Source organism: Chrysemys picta, chromosome 8 (genome assembly GCF_011386835.1).
Source record: "Chrysemys picta bellii isolate R12L10 chromosome 8, ASM1138683v2, whole genome shotgun sequence".
Lineage (NCBI taxonomy): Eukaryota > Metazoa > Chordata > Testudines > Emydidae > Chrysemys > Chrysemys picta.
The window spans coordinates 106,887,950-106,904,569 of NC_088798.1; the positions used below are offsets into that span (position 1 = coordinate 106,887,950).

Here is a 16,620-nt window from a genome sequence, read left to right on the forward strand (position 1 = left end):
ACTACAAACTGCCTTGTCTTCGCTAGGATTTTACCTCATACTAGCTAACTTGAGTTAAGAATACACTTCTTTTTCTGGTGAAAACCCTGGCAAAGGCCTGTCCCAGTGGCTAATGATGCATCACAAAGGCCTGTTGAAATCAGTTGCTAGGGCAGTGAGAATAGCTCCACTCTGACAATGGCAGGTTCAAGCCACTACCAGGTTCCCCACCCTGATGGAGGCAAAAGGTGGCCTTCAGGTGATCATGATGATCTCCCTGCAGTCACATGGGATAGCAACAATTTCAACGCTCCGGATTGTGTCACCACAATCATGTGGTCCCATACATTGCTCTTAATGTCTGAGCTCAAAGACTAATACGCTTCTGAGCACGGCTGTTTCAGCTGCTAGGAATCACCTGCAGCGGTAGCAGATTGCATGAGACACACCCACCTTATCCTGGGTCCCATAGACTGTACTGGGAAAATCTGCCACTGCCAGTATACCTACACAGAAGGGAAGGGTTAAAAATACCTATATTTAATATATCCACATCCCCCATTAATAAAGAATGCAGAAAACAATACAATACTCCAGAGGTGAATCTGCATCCAAAAAGATGCAAACTAATCTCAACAAATTAATCACTCTGGAAGATTTAATTAGTGACTGATAAACAGATTAAATCTCTCTGGTGCGGCTAGCGAGAGGCACAAAACATCAGCCTGGAATTTACCTGTGACTGTCGGAGGTGAAAAGTGCTTGCTAATGAATTATTCGAAATGAATTAAACAATGTAAATGTTGGACTAGGAGCCTCTCCCTGCCTGTCACTAATATGGGCTTCGTTAGCTAATTCTTTCCTTTGTGACAGAGTGAAGTCCTGGACTGGACTTCTATGTCCTCTTCCCTGCAGTGGTGATATTCCACTCATAACCTCCTCCCTCTACATAGACTTCTGAAAGCTATGTTCCTCTGGTGAAGAGCACATGCCATTTGACAGTCTGTGTCCATTATCTTGCTATCCTTTGTTGTACTTATTGTGTCTTTAGACTGTTTGCTCCTTGGGGCAGGTGCTTGCTGGTTTGTTTTGGAACTGTTCGGATACTGTAAAGCGTTGTGAATGCTGGTAGCCCTCTACATAGGTGGCCTAAAGGCACTTATAAAGCCAAAGGACGCAGAATCATGCTGCTGGTTTGGTGTAGTGGAGAACTAGCACCCTCACTGGGGTTATAGCTGCACCATTGTTCTCCTGTAGTGACTTGAGAAACCAGTGTGAATATTTTGTCTATGGTAGAATAATTCTACCACCTTTTTATAAGGCCAATGAGTGCAGCCAATGATTAGGCCGCACTCATTGGCCTTATAAAAAGGTGGTAGAATTATTCTACCATAGACAATATTCTACCATAGACTTTACCGTGCAACCTGTCTGTTTTACTCACGTTCTGATTGTGCACTCATCACCATGGTAGCTCAGTGTCTGTGCCTATACCTTGTGAGGTTGGTTTTTGATTATTGGTCAGAAGCCTAAATGTACTTCAAAGTTGGCTGTTTTGGGGGTAAATCTGGCCTCCCTGGAACGGAGTGCTGGCAGTCCTGTGTGAGAGGCACTTCTTGTGTTATTCCAGCCAATACTGCAGGAAGGTTTGGAAGTGTCCCTACTCATGCAAATTGAACTTCTGAACATTTTGAGGTTTGCCCATCCCCGGTTACAAGAGCTGCGGGGAGCTAATAGGGCATTACGATGGTGTGTTCACAGGGTCACATGTCGCTACAGTACAAAACGAACAACTCCATTTTCAAAAACAAAGCAACACCCTGAATTGAAAAGCTATATTCCACGACTGAAGCACCTCCGGCTTACACTCCTTTCAGCAGTAGACTGTGTGGCTGCTGTTAAATGATTTCCAGTTTCCCTTTAAGAAAACAGGCTTTATTTCCTGTCGGTATTCTGTGAACAGCATCAGTCACTTCATACCAATTCACATATATTTAGAAGATCAGTATTTTAAATGGAAAAATAAATACTCTGTGTAAACTTCCTTACTTTGTGTATCATGCACAGTGAATTATATCACAGATTTCTGGAATCCTCTGAGCTAAAAATTCTTTTAGGGGGATCTCAGACTAACAATTTTTTTTTAGTTTTTAGAGGACATAAATAAGGAGCTCTATTTATGATGGATTTGGCGCTAACATGCAGAATAACAGATTAGCCATTTCACAAGGCTGCATTGGTCATTTTTGCCTCAGTGGTAGAGAAACTCTTGGCTATTTCAGCTATAAGGACAATTGACCAGATTGTCACAGTTGGGTCAACTTCAGCATAAACATCTTCTTGACATGAATGTATTGATCACAGAAGGCTGAAGAACACCAGATTGGCGTCTTTGATTCTCATTGTCCTTGTCAGCAGCTCCATATTAAGTAGCAGGACAAGATCAGAAATTAGGATATTCAAAGCTAAACCCAGTAACTGTGTCCATCAGCGCTAGTTCTGTATCGGCAGCTTTCTTGGTATGGACATACTAATAAAATGGAAGACCAATGAATTGTGAAGCGTTTGTACCAAGGTGTGCTTCTACATGGCCGGTGATCATGCATCTAGGCGCCAAAAGTTCAGTGGCACAGTAAGACTGCCAATGATGGACAGAAACTGAATATCCAGCCAGACCACCTTTGGGTGGCCCTCGATCTGCAAGGATCTGCAAGGATGCCACATCCCTTTGGGATTTACCATGATGATGATGATCTGTGATGCATTGCTCTGCAGCCCTCTCACCTCTTTGCCGTAGCTCCTACTGTACCAAAACTTGGCCTGTCCATATATGGAGCTCCTGAGAAAAGGCTTGAGAAGTGTCTTTATCTAGGCATGGTCTCTTCTGCAGGATAGACTAGGAATGAATCGAGCTGCCATAGTCAGAAAGAAATGGCTGTTCAGACATGAGCCAATCCTGAGCTATCTCTGTACAATATCTGGGTACAAAGCAGACAACCTTGTATAGTGGTGCAAGATAGTGCCTTCCAGTGAAGAGGAGCTTTGCATCGCTCCCACTGGTTTGGTTGGTTCCCAACCTCTTAGAACTGCTGCCTTTAGATCACACGGGTCATAGTTCAGCTGCTGTAATGTGCAAGAATATCCAAATATGATAAGCCTGGCAGCTTAATGGGAGACTCTTGTAATATGTTGTTTGCTCTGGGAGCCAGCTAATAGCTGGGGAACCTCACACATTGGCAGTTCTAGGCCAAGGCACAAGTGAAGTAAGAGAGATCCTTCAGTGCTTTTCCTCTGTCCCGAACTGATATTTGGTTTATTACGTCCCAAAAGGTCAGCTATCTCTGTGGGAAGTTTTTTGGTTTAATTAAAGAATGAGTTAGTCAAGTGTCGTAGCTAGTCCTTGCAGCAACTAGTTGTGACGGGTTCTCCCCAGGGTGCCACTTGGGACGGGGGTACCACTGAGGGCCCCTGACCCACCAGCCTGGGCTCCCTCTCACACTGTGCTGCTGTGTCCTCCAAAGTCTGCAAAGTCCTCCAACCTGCACTTTCACCAGCATACATACAGGGAGGGACACACCCAGTTGCAGTTACAAACAGGCTCTCTGACCCGCTCCTCAGGCATGCACCCCCCCGGAGAATAAACCCCAAATTATACCATTTTACACGGCACAGGGAACTGTACAGTGTAAGCGCATAAAATTCACCCCCTCCCTCAATGTGGAGAGGAATATGCAACAGCCTTTTGCCCCTGAGCTAAGATTCATACACTTCATTCCAACTCACTGGTTTAGATAAAGCAAAAACAAGTTGATTAACTACAAAAGAGATTTTTTAGTGATTATAAGTGATAGCAAACAGATCAAAGCAGATTACCTAGCAAATAAACAAAAAACACAAACTAAGATTAATATACTACATAGACTGTATATGAATAGCAGATTCTCACCCTAAGAGATGATACACGCAGGCTGCAGATTCTTAAGGGGCAAGCTGCACTTGCTTTATAGTTTTATAGCCCAGGTATTTCATTCACAGGCTAAAAATCCCTTTAGCCTGGATCCAGCACTTCCCCCAGTTCAGTCTTTGTTCCTCAAGTGTTTCCAGGAGTCGTCTTGTGTGGGGAGTGAAGAACCCCAGATGATGTCACTCCCTGCCTTATATGGCTTTTACAAATGGTGGGAACCCTTTGTTCCCAAAGCTTGGTCACCAGACCAGTCTGTGGAAAAATACTGACCTCTCAAGATGGAGTCTAGAGGCATGTGGTATCATCACATGTCCTTGTAGAGTCATAGCAGCCGTCACTCACAGGCTGTCTGTAGCGTTCTTAGGAAGGCTCTGCAGGTGGAAGATAAGCTTCCCCTAAGGGCTGTTGTTTTTTCCTAATGGCCCATTGCCCTGAATAGGCCCTTGCCCACCCACTATCTAGACTGAAAGCATCTTGTCTCGTGGGCATTACCCAGGTGTAACTACATTTGAAATACAGATACATAGTCAATATTCATAACTTCAGATACAAAAATGATACATGCAGACAACTAGGATAATCATATTCAGCAAATAATATTTTTTCCAATGACGCCTCACATGACTTATCTTGCATAGAATACATCATTATTATGTCCTAATCCTATCACTGAGGAATATGGGCTCCAGTGTCACACTAGTAACTGAGCTTCGGGACTGTGGAGGATCAGCAAATGCATGTACAGTCATACATGGTACATTAGCCCAAGCCGATTAAGACTTGAATAAACAGAGAGTGGGCGTAACTGACTAAAATATAATTCAGTGGGTTCTCTTGTGCTTTTCTGGGTTCACTGTTTCTCTGAGACAACCAGCGTTTCCACTTGCTTCATTAAAGCTGGTGAGGGACTTTCTTGTCATGAGGAACATAGTGAACACTTTGAAGTAGAATGCAGCCCAACCCCACATTACAGTCCGAGTCTTCCTCCAAAGAAAGGTAAAGCCCCATGGTACTATATATGGAATTGAATTGGTATGTGTACCGGTTCAAGCTATAGTTAATTCAGGAGGCTTAGGACGGTTTCACAGTTAACCTGAACCAGATTTAACATAAAATGGCACTACCTGATCATGGTAACATAAATGGGTGATAGATAGTAGCAGCAACACCACTGTGCTCCACTTTGAGTGTTCTCTCAGCAACGTGTGTCCATACATTTGGTATCTGCATTTCCCTAGGCATGTAAAAATGGGCACTTGACAGAAGTGGGGGAAGGGGGGAGGACTGGCAAGTTAAAGGGTTTGGAGATGGGTTGCGGAGGCTTTCGAACCTAGGCCACAAGCTGGAGTTAAGTTGCGATGAGAAGTCTTTTCCAGCTGGCTACACTTTGGTGACACAAAACAGTGTTCACAGTCTTACCTCTGATGAGCAGGTCTCTACATTTAAAAAATCCTACACTGTCCCTGTGAGCGCTCAGTGGGATGCTTGATACCAATGGCAGCTGAGAGGCCGAGGGTAGAATGAGGATGGATACTGAACTAACTGCTTATTCCTTCTGGGGTAGCTCCTACCTAGATGGTTTCTTAATATCTTTTGTTTTCTCAAAGGTTAATCCTCGTAGTTATCCTGTGACATCTGGCCTCCCTCAGCTGGGTCTCGAATGGATGACTTATAACTGCAGGAGGCAAACATGCTATCTGTTGATTTGTCAAATAGAATATCCCTTTGTTTAAATGTTAGCTGGAGTTGTGTTATTGCTCTGGGAGACAATAATCCAGAGGGGAATTAATTTTACGAAGAGGACTTCAGTCTCGTTAAAGGGACATTGGTTGGATGAGTCACCTGCCTAATACCACCCCAGGTAGTTTATTTCTTTATTTGTTCATTCATCTATTTGATTCTCTTATCTATTCCAAGGACCAGAGTTTGATTCTTTCAGCTGAGGTTTGGAAATCCTTGTGTACAATGAATGAAGAGGCTGTTCAGAGTAAGTAGTGCTATATTTATATGCCTGGGCCTTTAGTGTATAATGCCAATGAACAGAGCTGATATCAGGAGACAAAGGCAAGTTATAACGGGGTACCTGCTTCTCCTCTGGTTGCTTGCAGTGGCAGTTGTAGAAGCAAGTTTACTGAACATTATGCCCAGCGAATAGGAGCTTACCCAGCCCCAACCCACACTAACAGGGCTGCAGCCTGTTAGTGTGTAGAATTTAGGAAACTGCTGTTGTATAGCACTGATCTTTGTTTGTTTGTTCAGGAATCCAGGACAATGTCAAGAAACCTGCTCTTCTCCTGAAACACCATCACACATTATACCTTCTAGTGGTGGATTGAGCACATGGGGCTTAATAGACTAAAAATCCCTTTGTTCATGTAAGACTGACTGAAAATAAATAGGAACAAAAGTCACTCCAGGATCTGAGAATTTCCAAGGAAAGTGGTGGTGACCTAATATTGACAGGGAATGGGTTTCCCAGCTGGCTGTTAGTTTTGCTTAGGTAGAAAATGAATAATTCAGGAATTTTTATCATTTATCATTTTCTACCCTACAGCTCAAGCAAAATCCTTGACTTGACTTGATTTGACCCTTTATTAAGTGTGCAGCTAGAAACTTAACTAAGGCTGGTAGAAATGTTACAGTATTGCTACTTATATATAACATCTCCAATGTCTCATCCTTCTTCCCTCCCTACCATTAAAAATAGCAGTTGATTACTGAAGGTGCTAAGATCTTTAGGGTATGGACTGTTTCTTCCTATGTATTTGTACAGAGTAGGACCCAGATCCTGACTGGGGCCTCTGGTCACTGCAGCAGTATAAACATTCACAAATCATTGCTTCCCAAGAATGTTACGAAGGCGAAAGTAGCGTATTTCTTCATTTGATTGCAGTCTTATGAAGAGATGCAGGGGCCCAGGCAAACTAACTAACTGATTATCTTTAGAAAGGGTTTATCACTTTAGGGTATTCATTATGTAAAACCTCTGAATGTTGCTGCTTTTGTTCACAACAACTTGCTCAACATCTTCCGCATATAAAACCAGTCTGCTCATGGATTATTTGCGCAGATTTAGTCAAGCCAGGCGTGGCTCTTTGGAACTAGTTTAAAAGCAGGAAGGTCATGTTAGGTAGTGAAATGATATTTCTTTAGGCTAGATCCACTAACACTATTTTAATTGGGACCCACGCATTGACACTGACATAAGAGAAATCTTGAGTGCTTTGTTCTGTTCGTGTTCATTGAAGGTTGATGTGTTCATTTCATTTAGAAATGATTGTGGTAACTGACTTATTGGAGCTGTATTAGAATACCAATGGAAGATGCTGGTACCTCTGAATTATGCGTGTTGTGAATAAAGCTTAAAGGTAGATAGACATGTTCTGTCCCCTCCTCCCTCAGACAAAAAAATCCCACAGGAAAACTCTATTAGAAGATACTGCCTACCTGAGAACCAACTATTAGACTTCCAGCAGTCATTTACCTGATCTTTTTTTGTCCATTTCAGCTATGACTAGCATGTTCCATCATGCACTTAAAACCTCTGGTGTAGCAAAGATTCCATATATGGAGATAAGAAGAGTCTGGTTTTATTCAACAGTTAGTCTTCTCAGGTTTCTTCCTCCCAAAATATTTTTTTATTTTGATACTAGACAAACTACCTCTTCCTACTGTTTGTAAACTCCAGTGGGATATATTCTGTAACATTGCCTCGGCAGACCTCACTGTGAAGAGAACGTCTTACAAATCTACCTGTTAGAAATGGCATGCTATATGAATTGGACAGATTAGAGGCCTGGTTTGCCCTGGAAAATGATTAATTGAAAACCCTGGCGAGACCTTAAACCCTAACTATAAAAGATTACGCCTTGCTCACCTTAGCAAGGAGCAAGTCATTACAGATAGATTCACTTTGTATGGAGAGTTTTCAGTTATTAAAAATTATACTGCCAAATGTTGCAACAGAAAGAAAATGCTCTGGTAAACTCAAAACTTCTCAATAGCCACAGGGACTCAATTGTTTGCACCTTTAGAGGAAGTGCCTATCACAGGGCTTGTCATAGTATCCATGTTTTCTTTTAAATCCAAGCTGTCATGTTCAATTAAGCAATCGCAATACTTGAACTTGTCTTATTAGTGGCAACAGAAGTTAGAGAAGGATCTAGGGTTTTGTGGGAGGGTTTTTACTTTTGGTAAGAGATTGTGTGATATGTGTGCTGTTGCAATCCTTTTCCTAGCTCAGAAAAAGCTTAGCATAGCTTTTGCAGGCTCAGCCAGAGGGATGCTTTCCTTTATCTTAAATGGCAAAGTAGCTGTGTCTGTAGACAAGAAAGATGCCAGTTTGAGTGTCAGCTGCTGTGTGGTGTGTTAGTAGTTCGGTTTTTCTAATCAATATTGTCATAGCATGTCCAGCATGGTAGATGGAGAATTTCACCGGTTAGTTAATTCAAGTACACATATCAGTCACTGCTTAGCAAATGCAGCAAAGATGATTGAGCCCTTAGTAATCTAGGGTTAATACTGATGCAGCTCTATGCACAAAATCAATGTCATTATCCATTCTCCCAACACTATTGCACGTAAAAAGGGTGGGAGTGTTTGCTGGTGTCACCCTGCCAGAAACACTAGCCAATTATTTTTGATGCATTTCGTAATTTAAAAGACGGCTTCCAAGGTTTAAAAAAATCAAACCAAAAACATTTGCAAATCATTTTTTTAAGTCAGTTTTTGTTTTTAAATCATCTCTTGGAGGATAGATGCTGAACATCAGTGTGGCACCATAGACAAGGCTGAAGTATGGTTTGTAATTTGGATGCCACATTATTGGAGGGATATTGAAGCAATAGTACCCCTCCCCCCAGAAGAGGTTGATAAAGACTAAGCAGTTGCAGTTGTCTGGAAAAGTTAGAAAAATTAAGCTGCTTTAATTAGAACAGAGGAGATGCAGAGAGGCCTGAAATGCCCAGAGCAATTAGATGTCACTCAAACTATCTCACAGAGCAACAGGCTGAGAAGCAAGGAAGTGCACACGGTAGCTAAGAAAGCACTGGGCATGAAGCAACAGAGGGTCCTGTGGCACCTTTAAGACTAACAGAGAAGTATTGGAGCATAAGCTTTCGTGGGTGAATGCCCACTTCATCAGACACAAGGGCATGAAGCAAGTTTAAGAGAAATAAGTCTGCATAAAGGGTAAGGAATGAGTGGAGCAGACTCCCAAAGGCAAAGTCCAAAAGTGATTGATGCTGACATCTGTCTGTTGGCTACATAGGGATTGCAAGACAGCTCCTGGAAAGATGGGGATCATGGGACTAGAAGTAGTAAGAAAATGTAATTCACCATTGTCACGCTGTTTGGAGTGGCTCATGACCATGAGTGCTAACCTCAGGGTAGACTGTCCAGAAGCAGGGCAGTGACCCCAAACTGATCATATGTTCTATAATTAAGTTTCCCCAACCCAGGAACAAGTGTGAACTCCTAAAGCACTGTACCAGTCTTACCATGGAGTCACAGACAGTACCTTTGGGCACTCCAGTTTCTCTTGTCACACAGACAAGCTGGACTTAATGATAGATGGTTGCTATGCACCAAAGATCACAAAATATTCAGGTTACTCCCAGTTCCAAAGGACCAGTCACCGACCCCAGGCCAATTTGTACCTTAGATTTCACACCAAAGAGAACTCTTGTAGCCAGTCCAATGATAAACTATATAAGGATTTATTAATTAAGAAAAGAAATGAGACTTATTACAAGGTTAAAGCAGGCGCGCATACACACACACACACACACATATAATACATACACAGATGAGTTAGTCTATGGTTTTAAAAGGTGACAGAGTTGTAATAATGTGTCAGCTCTGAATGTCTTTTAGGGCTAACCCAGGGTTGACCCTGGGGGAATCTCTGCTTCTGTTTTGTAGCTCCGGCCCTGTGAGAGTCCAAGCAGCAAAAGAGATGGAAAATTTTCTTCTCGGCTATTTTTATTTCCTTCTTCCAGAATTCAAGCTGATGGGACAAGCCCTTTTGCACGTAGCCTGTGCGTGAGCATAAGGGGGAAATTAACAGTCTTTGTATTGTGATGTCCCACAATGGCCCATTTAGATTTCATAGGCCTTCTTGATGGGCAGGAGACAATCCCTCCTGACTGGGTTCACAGTTTCAGAGCAAAACATTCTTTATAGAGCCAAAATGTAAATGTTACCATATAGGAGGTGATAAAGAAATTATCCGTGAGATTAACTCATGCAGCAACTTACAAGCATTTCGTAAAGTCTAAACACTAACCACATTGTTATAAGTCCAATACCCATCTTAGCCATACCAACACACAGGTGAAACAGACTGATTTACAGCAATGAATTTGTCAATGCTCGGCTGAGGCCTAAAGACTTGGCAAGAGCTGGCACCTGGTTTGCCAACATCACAGCCATCACCACCATTATCCCAGTAGTTATAAGTGGATGTACAAGATGGATTCTCATGGCCACTTTCCTTCCCAAATGCTAGTAACACATCCTGGGGAATCAATCATTGTATTTTGGCTAATATATAGGATTGAATCCTGACATCCTTCCTCAGCTTTTACTCAGGCAAAGCTCCCATTGAAGTTGATGAGTTTTGCCTGGATAAGGACTGATTTAAAAACTCAGGACTCAGGATTTGACCCATAACCTTCCTCCTCCTAATTCTGATCAAGCAATAAAGACTTAATAATTGAGAAGAATGAAAGGTCTGGCCAGATGGTCATAATCTCTGTGACTGAAAGAGGATGAGGGAAATAGTGAAGCCAAAGGACTCTTGGGGATAGTGTCAAATGAGTGACACCCACTAGCGATAGCAAGACTAACGCCAATATCACTGTGGTGTAGCTGCATTTTCATACTGCAGTTTGGCTTTTCCCTCATCCCAAAGGGCTCATAAAAGCGAGTCACCACCCTGCGCGTGCCTAGGAGCCGGCAGCCGGGGCCTCCCGGACCTTTCAAAATCACCCAGGGCCCTGGGCAATTGCCCCCTTTGCCCCCATCGGCGGGCCTGATCTAGGTATTATGCTCTAGGTAGTCACTAGAATAAGACCTAATCCATTAAACAGCCCAGAGGCCCTGAGTGACTATTTTATGTTACGAGGGAAAGGGTGAGCTATTAACACTTTATACCAGGGCAGTCAATAGGCAGACCACGGGCCAAATCCGGCCCGCCAGATGCTTTTGAACAGACTGCAAAATCTTTGTATTTATTTACTATCATTATTGCTATTGCGGTGTGTAAAAAAGTTTCTCTGGAGTCTGGCCCTTGACTATACCTTGACCAAGAAATTTGGATCTTGACCAAAAATAATTGACGACCCCCTATACTGATGCTTGCTCAGCAGGGATGATGTGCTGATGAGACTTGTGCTACACCCAAAACCTCTTCCATTTCTAGAAAGAAAGTAGGAGGATTAGAGCCCCGTTTGAACTGAGAGAATGATTGTCCAGAATATATAATATTCTGGAGTCTTTAGAGGGCCTGATTTTCCAAAACTTCAAAAGCCCAGACTCAAGGATAAAAAAAAATCTGTGTTTGCCTAATTTGTATGCACAGTTTTGGTGGGTTGTATGTGTGTGCATTGTTTATGTAGTCTTGGGCTTGGGCTATCTTTGGATACAAATTAAATTGTAAAAAATTGTAACCATTTCATGGGACAAACAAACCCTCCTGTTTTTCAATGGCACGTTCTCAGTCTCCCTGATCCTCCTGTATTTGTAGCCCATGTTTTAAACATGGACTCCTCATTTTCACGTGTTTGCCTTTGCTGGTTTACGGTCATAGGATTCAGGGTATCATCTTCCCAGGCAGTCCAATTTGCAGCTATTTTTTTTTAAAGCTATCTGTTTCAAGCTATGCCCACTCACTGCCTTAGACTGTAAGACATTAGCTACCGGAGCTTCACAAAGACTGATTTTCTGGAGCTTCTAACCAAAAATAAAATGTTTCCAATAAAATCTTTCGTTTCCCTTCCCTCGCGCAGTGGTGAGCCAGAATCTACCGCACGTGCTCTCAGTGAGTAGTAATTCACTCCCTGAATAGTCCCACTTGCAACTTTCTAAGTACGGCTCAACATGCATTTGGACAACAAAATCTGAATTCCAGTATGTAACAGCCCAGTTCCATTTCACAGTGGTAATAAACAGTTGTTACACTTGTTCTTTTCAATTACCAGCAGCAACCATCGTTTGAAAGGATGGTAGCAGAGACCCTTAATTGTGGGGAAGTGTTTAAAAAATGATAAACATGCTGGTTATATAATCAAACCTGCAACAATTTGGAGGACAAATATGACGGGTAGGATAAGGTACAAGAAAGCAAGGAGGTTGGTTAGGCTGTAGCCTTTGATTTTTAAATATTTTCCTTTTATAATATTTAATACATAATTTTCAGTGGCTTACTTTATTCTGTAATTCGATGGAGCAATTAGTCTATCTTTTATGTTACATTGCAGTTTTCCTTTAAGACATTCAAAGATCAGATGTTTTTCAGACTGGCTTTTCCTAGAACCGTTGAAGTAATTACACCTTTAATGCCATTATTAATAATCTGATCACTGCTGCAGTGGAGCCCTGCTGTAGGCTTGGCACTGGCACTCAGCTGCATTGTTGTTAGGTTTATTGCCAGCATTCATTGGGGAGGCCTTCACTAGTGCATGCTGAATCTGAATAAATGCCAACCCTGCGAATAGTTCCATTGTACCGTGCGAGTAGGACACAATAGAATGAGGATAATCGTTCTGGGTCTGATCCAAAGCCCTCTGAAGTCAAGTGCAAGACTCCTATTGACTTCAATGGGCTTTGAAGACCGAAAGAGCCACGTGTGTTTACTGTTGTTATTGGGCCATATCCTGAAGACACCGTATCGCATTCTAGATCCTGGAGTGCGGCACTGATGAAGGCGCCAACATTTAGCTGCAGCCTTAAACTGAAGACCTTTCATCTCTTATAGATGTCCAGGTAGGATTTGAAGAGTAAGAGAGAGCATTCTGTCCCTCTCTAACTCAAGTTCTTATATCTAAGGCTACATAATGGCTACTGCATTTGTCTACACAGTGAATTCCAGTGTCTAACTCATGACTCTACAAAGCACTGTTTTAGCTGTCTCTGCCTTGAGCATGAAATGTGTTGTATAAGACCAAAATCCATTGCACCCTAATACCAGCCAGTGAGTTGATTAGTAAGGTAGATATTTGTGAACTTATAGCTGGAGGAATTTTTCTGCCATGCTCTAGGTCTCTTTCTCATATCAAGTGGCTGAAGTCTTTGGATCGATAATGTATCAGTACAGTAAGACTATTCTCTGATGGTTGCTTTATGTCCTTCTGAAAACAGTCCTCTTTCATCACAGCTATCCCGCCCCTGCCCCTCAATACATGGAAACAATCTCTTTAGCCCCTGCCTATGTTGAAGTGTCAGTTCAGCAGGCCCATGTAAGTGGCGATGTGCCTGAGACCAGCATCACTTCTACTAACCACTTTTATATCCTCCTCCAAAGTCTTCAGAAGGGAGAGGCGATTCTACTGCACATCTTGCTGCTGCATCATTTCTATGGTCTGGGATTTGCTTAAGAAATTCGACACCTGTTCGGCATGAAGCCTATTGTCAGTGGAAGAAGGGACTGGGAATCAAGATTCCTCTCTTCTAGTCCTAGCTCTGCCACTGGCTTTTGTAACCCTGAGCACGTCACGTAGATCAATACTTCAGACTTGGTTGTCTAAAGTTACACTCCTTATATTCATAGCGAGGCACCTCAATCTCAGGGGCTTGGTTATCAGAGGTTATTCCATAGTTGTCCACCTAGAGGTTTCTTACGCCTTCCTCTGACCTATCTAGTATCGGCCATTGTCAGAAACAAGATACTAGACTAAATGGTCCATTGTGGCAATGCGTATGTTCGTATATGAGGTATTGTAGGGAAGGTTCTATTGGCCTGTTTAAGTGGCAATAGTGGTGGGTGGGGAGTTCTGTGATGCTCAGAGTTCCCCATCCCCTTCCTCCTGGAGCCCCATACCGGAAGTGTCTGGATCAGCTTCCACCTGGCATCATGTCAAATAGGATTCAATAACAGTTTTGTCCTGTAGCACGTAGATGCCGCCACGGCATCAGAAATGATACAGCCTAATAAAATGAAATGCAAAGTTGTTGTTTATAACTCATCAGCAGTTATTACAGGTGCATTCCTGTAAAGAATGAGGTATCTAATTCTAAACGACTTCACTGAACCTATTGAAGTCCTTCACAGGGAAATGTGCAACCCTGAAAATCAATGCTTGGCTGGTGCCAGGTTCCAACTCACTGGCAATCTGAATGCAGTGTAAATTATTGATCATGTATCTGGGCACGTCTCTATAGTGTGTTCCATAATGGCAAACACTGGGGACAATTACTCCTCAAGCCTAAGGAGAATTCTTGAAGCTTTGTGTTTCTGGTGTAATGTAGAATAGGCAGAGTGCGCAATACACAATCTGGCCCCTAATGTAAGTACTGTCAGCCGTGTCTGTCTGTTTGGGGTGTCCTCTTAGACCCTTGAATGATCAATTCTGGTTGCTGCTGCCACTACTTTCCAGCGTTGTCACTTGCTCTCCCCACCTGGTTCCTCTATCATCTCCCTCCTCTGAGTAGGAATGACATCACAAAAAGAAGCTGATTTTCCTTGCTTCCTGGGATGCCCCTACACTTTTAAGGGGCATCCCATTTCTATAGAGATGTTCCTGTGTATTAATCCACTACTCAGAAGCCTCTGTTCAAGATAAACACAGATTATCATAACATTGGGGTCAAGCTGCAGGTCAGATATGAGACCTTCACAGCTAATCCAGGAGGAAATAGCTTGGGTGGTAGAAGATACTATTTGGCCAGATTTTCAAAAATGCTCCACACCTAGCTGCTCTCCTGGTGACATTTACTTTGGAGCCTTGTTTGGAGCTGAGCTCTTGAAAACTTGCACCCAGTTGTGGGGGATGAGTTTGTTTTGAAAATCCATAGGGCTCATTCAACCTAGTCGGAATTCCCAACTGATCATTCATGCAGACATCCAGCATCCTCACCTAGTCGGAATTCCCAACTGATCATTCATGCAGACATTCAGCATCCTCAGCTGCTCAGGTATCTTTGTAGATCCGCACCGGAGTGTGGTGGCATTTATCCACCGCAGGAATAATGCAGTTTGCTTGGGGTCCAGGACCTGGCCAGCTCCCTGTCTCCTTTGTGAGCAAGTCTCTGTCTCGCTTCTGTGGTGCTGTTGATGAAGTGCTTCCTTCAAGCAGCTTCTCAGTGAGGTTGTCAGGAGGGACCCTCTCCTTCACTCCATCCCTGATACCTAGCGAGGAATGTTTGCTTTCCAAGATCACCCATAAATGCATGCATTGTCCCTGCTACCAAGCAAATCAGGAACGGTGCAATAAAATGAACTAACCCATCAACCAGTGAGAGACTTGAAAAGTTAGTAGGGCAAAGTTCTACAAAGCAAGGGAATGTAACTCAAAATACTTGTAATTCTTTGTGTGTCTCTTCTTCAGAATAAATAGTAGTCTTTTAACATTAAAAAGAAAGTAAGTGGCAGTCCCCAAACTCTCCTTCCCAACAACCCTACTGTAACTACATGGTGCTGATGGCCCCGCACTCCTGGGCAACCCTACAATAAAACCAGTGGTGTGTTTGAAAGAGAGGAAAATCGGGTTCAGATTTCAATTTTAAGCTTGCAAGAGATTATTGTAAACCACCTTGAGAAAAAAATTATTTATTTTGTTAAAAATATCCTTTGAGTATGTGCTTTTAATGTTCCAAATCATCCTGTCTTTCCAAGCATTTCTTGCGCTTTGGTTCTGGAATGTGAAGTTTAAATTGTAACAAACTTTCCTTGTTTGTTACAAGAAACTTCCCCTTTTCCTGCCTTTTGGTATGCAACAGAAGTTCACGTCCCATCTCCAATACTGATTTACTCCAAAAGCCTGGAATCTTTTAGTGCTGTTTGAAAACTTCTCTTTTTCATGTGGTCCAAGGAGCTATCTATGGATTCACAGCTGGTTTTTAATCCTTTCCTGAGCGTCACAACTGATGCATGTTTTCTTATTATAATATACCTGCCACCCTCCCCAACCACAGCTCAACTCCCTCCCTTTCCCCAAGAGACAGGCATTTGGTATAACCCACAGCATTGAATTCTCTTGTCCTGTGGCATTTTCACCCGTTGCTTTTTTGTTACCAGATGCGTGTCTCTGATTGACAGAATTACTAATCCATTATAATCATATTTTCATAATTAGTCCCTCCGAGCCTCAGATGATTGTGCTTGCACATAGGTAAACTACAGCCTGCCACAATATGCTTTTGCTTTCTGACAGCTCAATGTAAAGGAAGTGTCTGTCTAGCACCCACAGCTGCTCTGAGTCGCCGTTGTTTTTTGTTTCACTCTTCTTTCTGTTCTTTGTTGCCATTGTGAACTCTTTTTTGATCAAAGTTGCTGTTATCAACTCTTGATCCTCAAGAATACCAGGACATGCCAATTTTTTTTTTATACCACCGCCACGGGGAATCAGAAACGTCAAAGACCCATTTGAATAAAGTAACACAAGGAAGTCCATCAATTATTCACCAGGTAATGCTTGAGCAGACACAGGTACCGATGCCTGTTTCTGACTGATGGAGGA

At 42.6% G+C, this 16,620-nt stretch overlaps 1 long non-coding RNA gene across 1 annotated transcript in view; it reads left to right on the top strand.

Moving 5' to 3' along the window:
- The first annotated feature begins 5,641 nt into the window (after positions 1-5,641).
- The window catches only part of LOC112059817 (uncharacterized), a 124,492-nt gene continuing 113,513 nt past the window's right edge, over positions 5,642-16,620 (top strand). The window contains exon 1 of the long non-coding RNA XR_006174747.2: positions 5,642-5,804. This is a non-coding gene — a long non-coding RNA (uncharacterized LOC112059817). The remainder of the gene's footprint in view (positions 5,805-16,620) is intronic.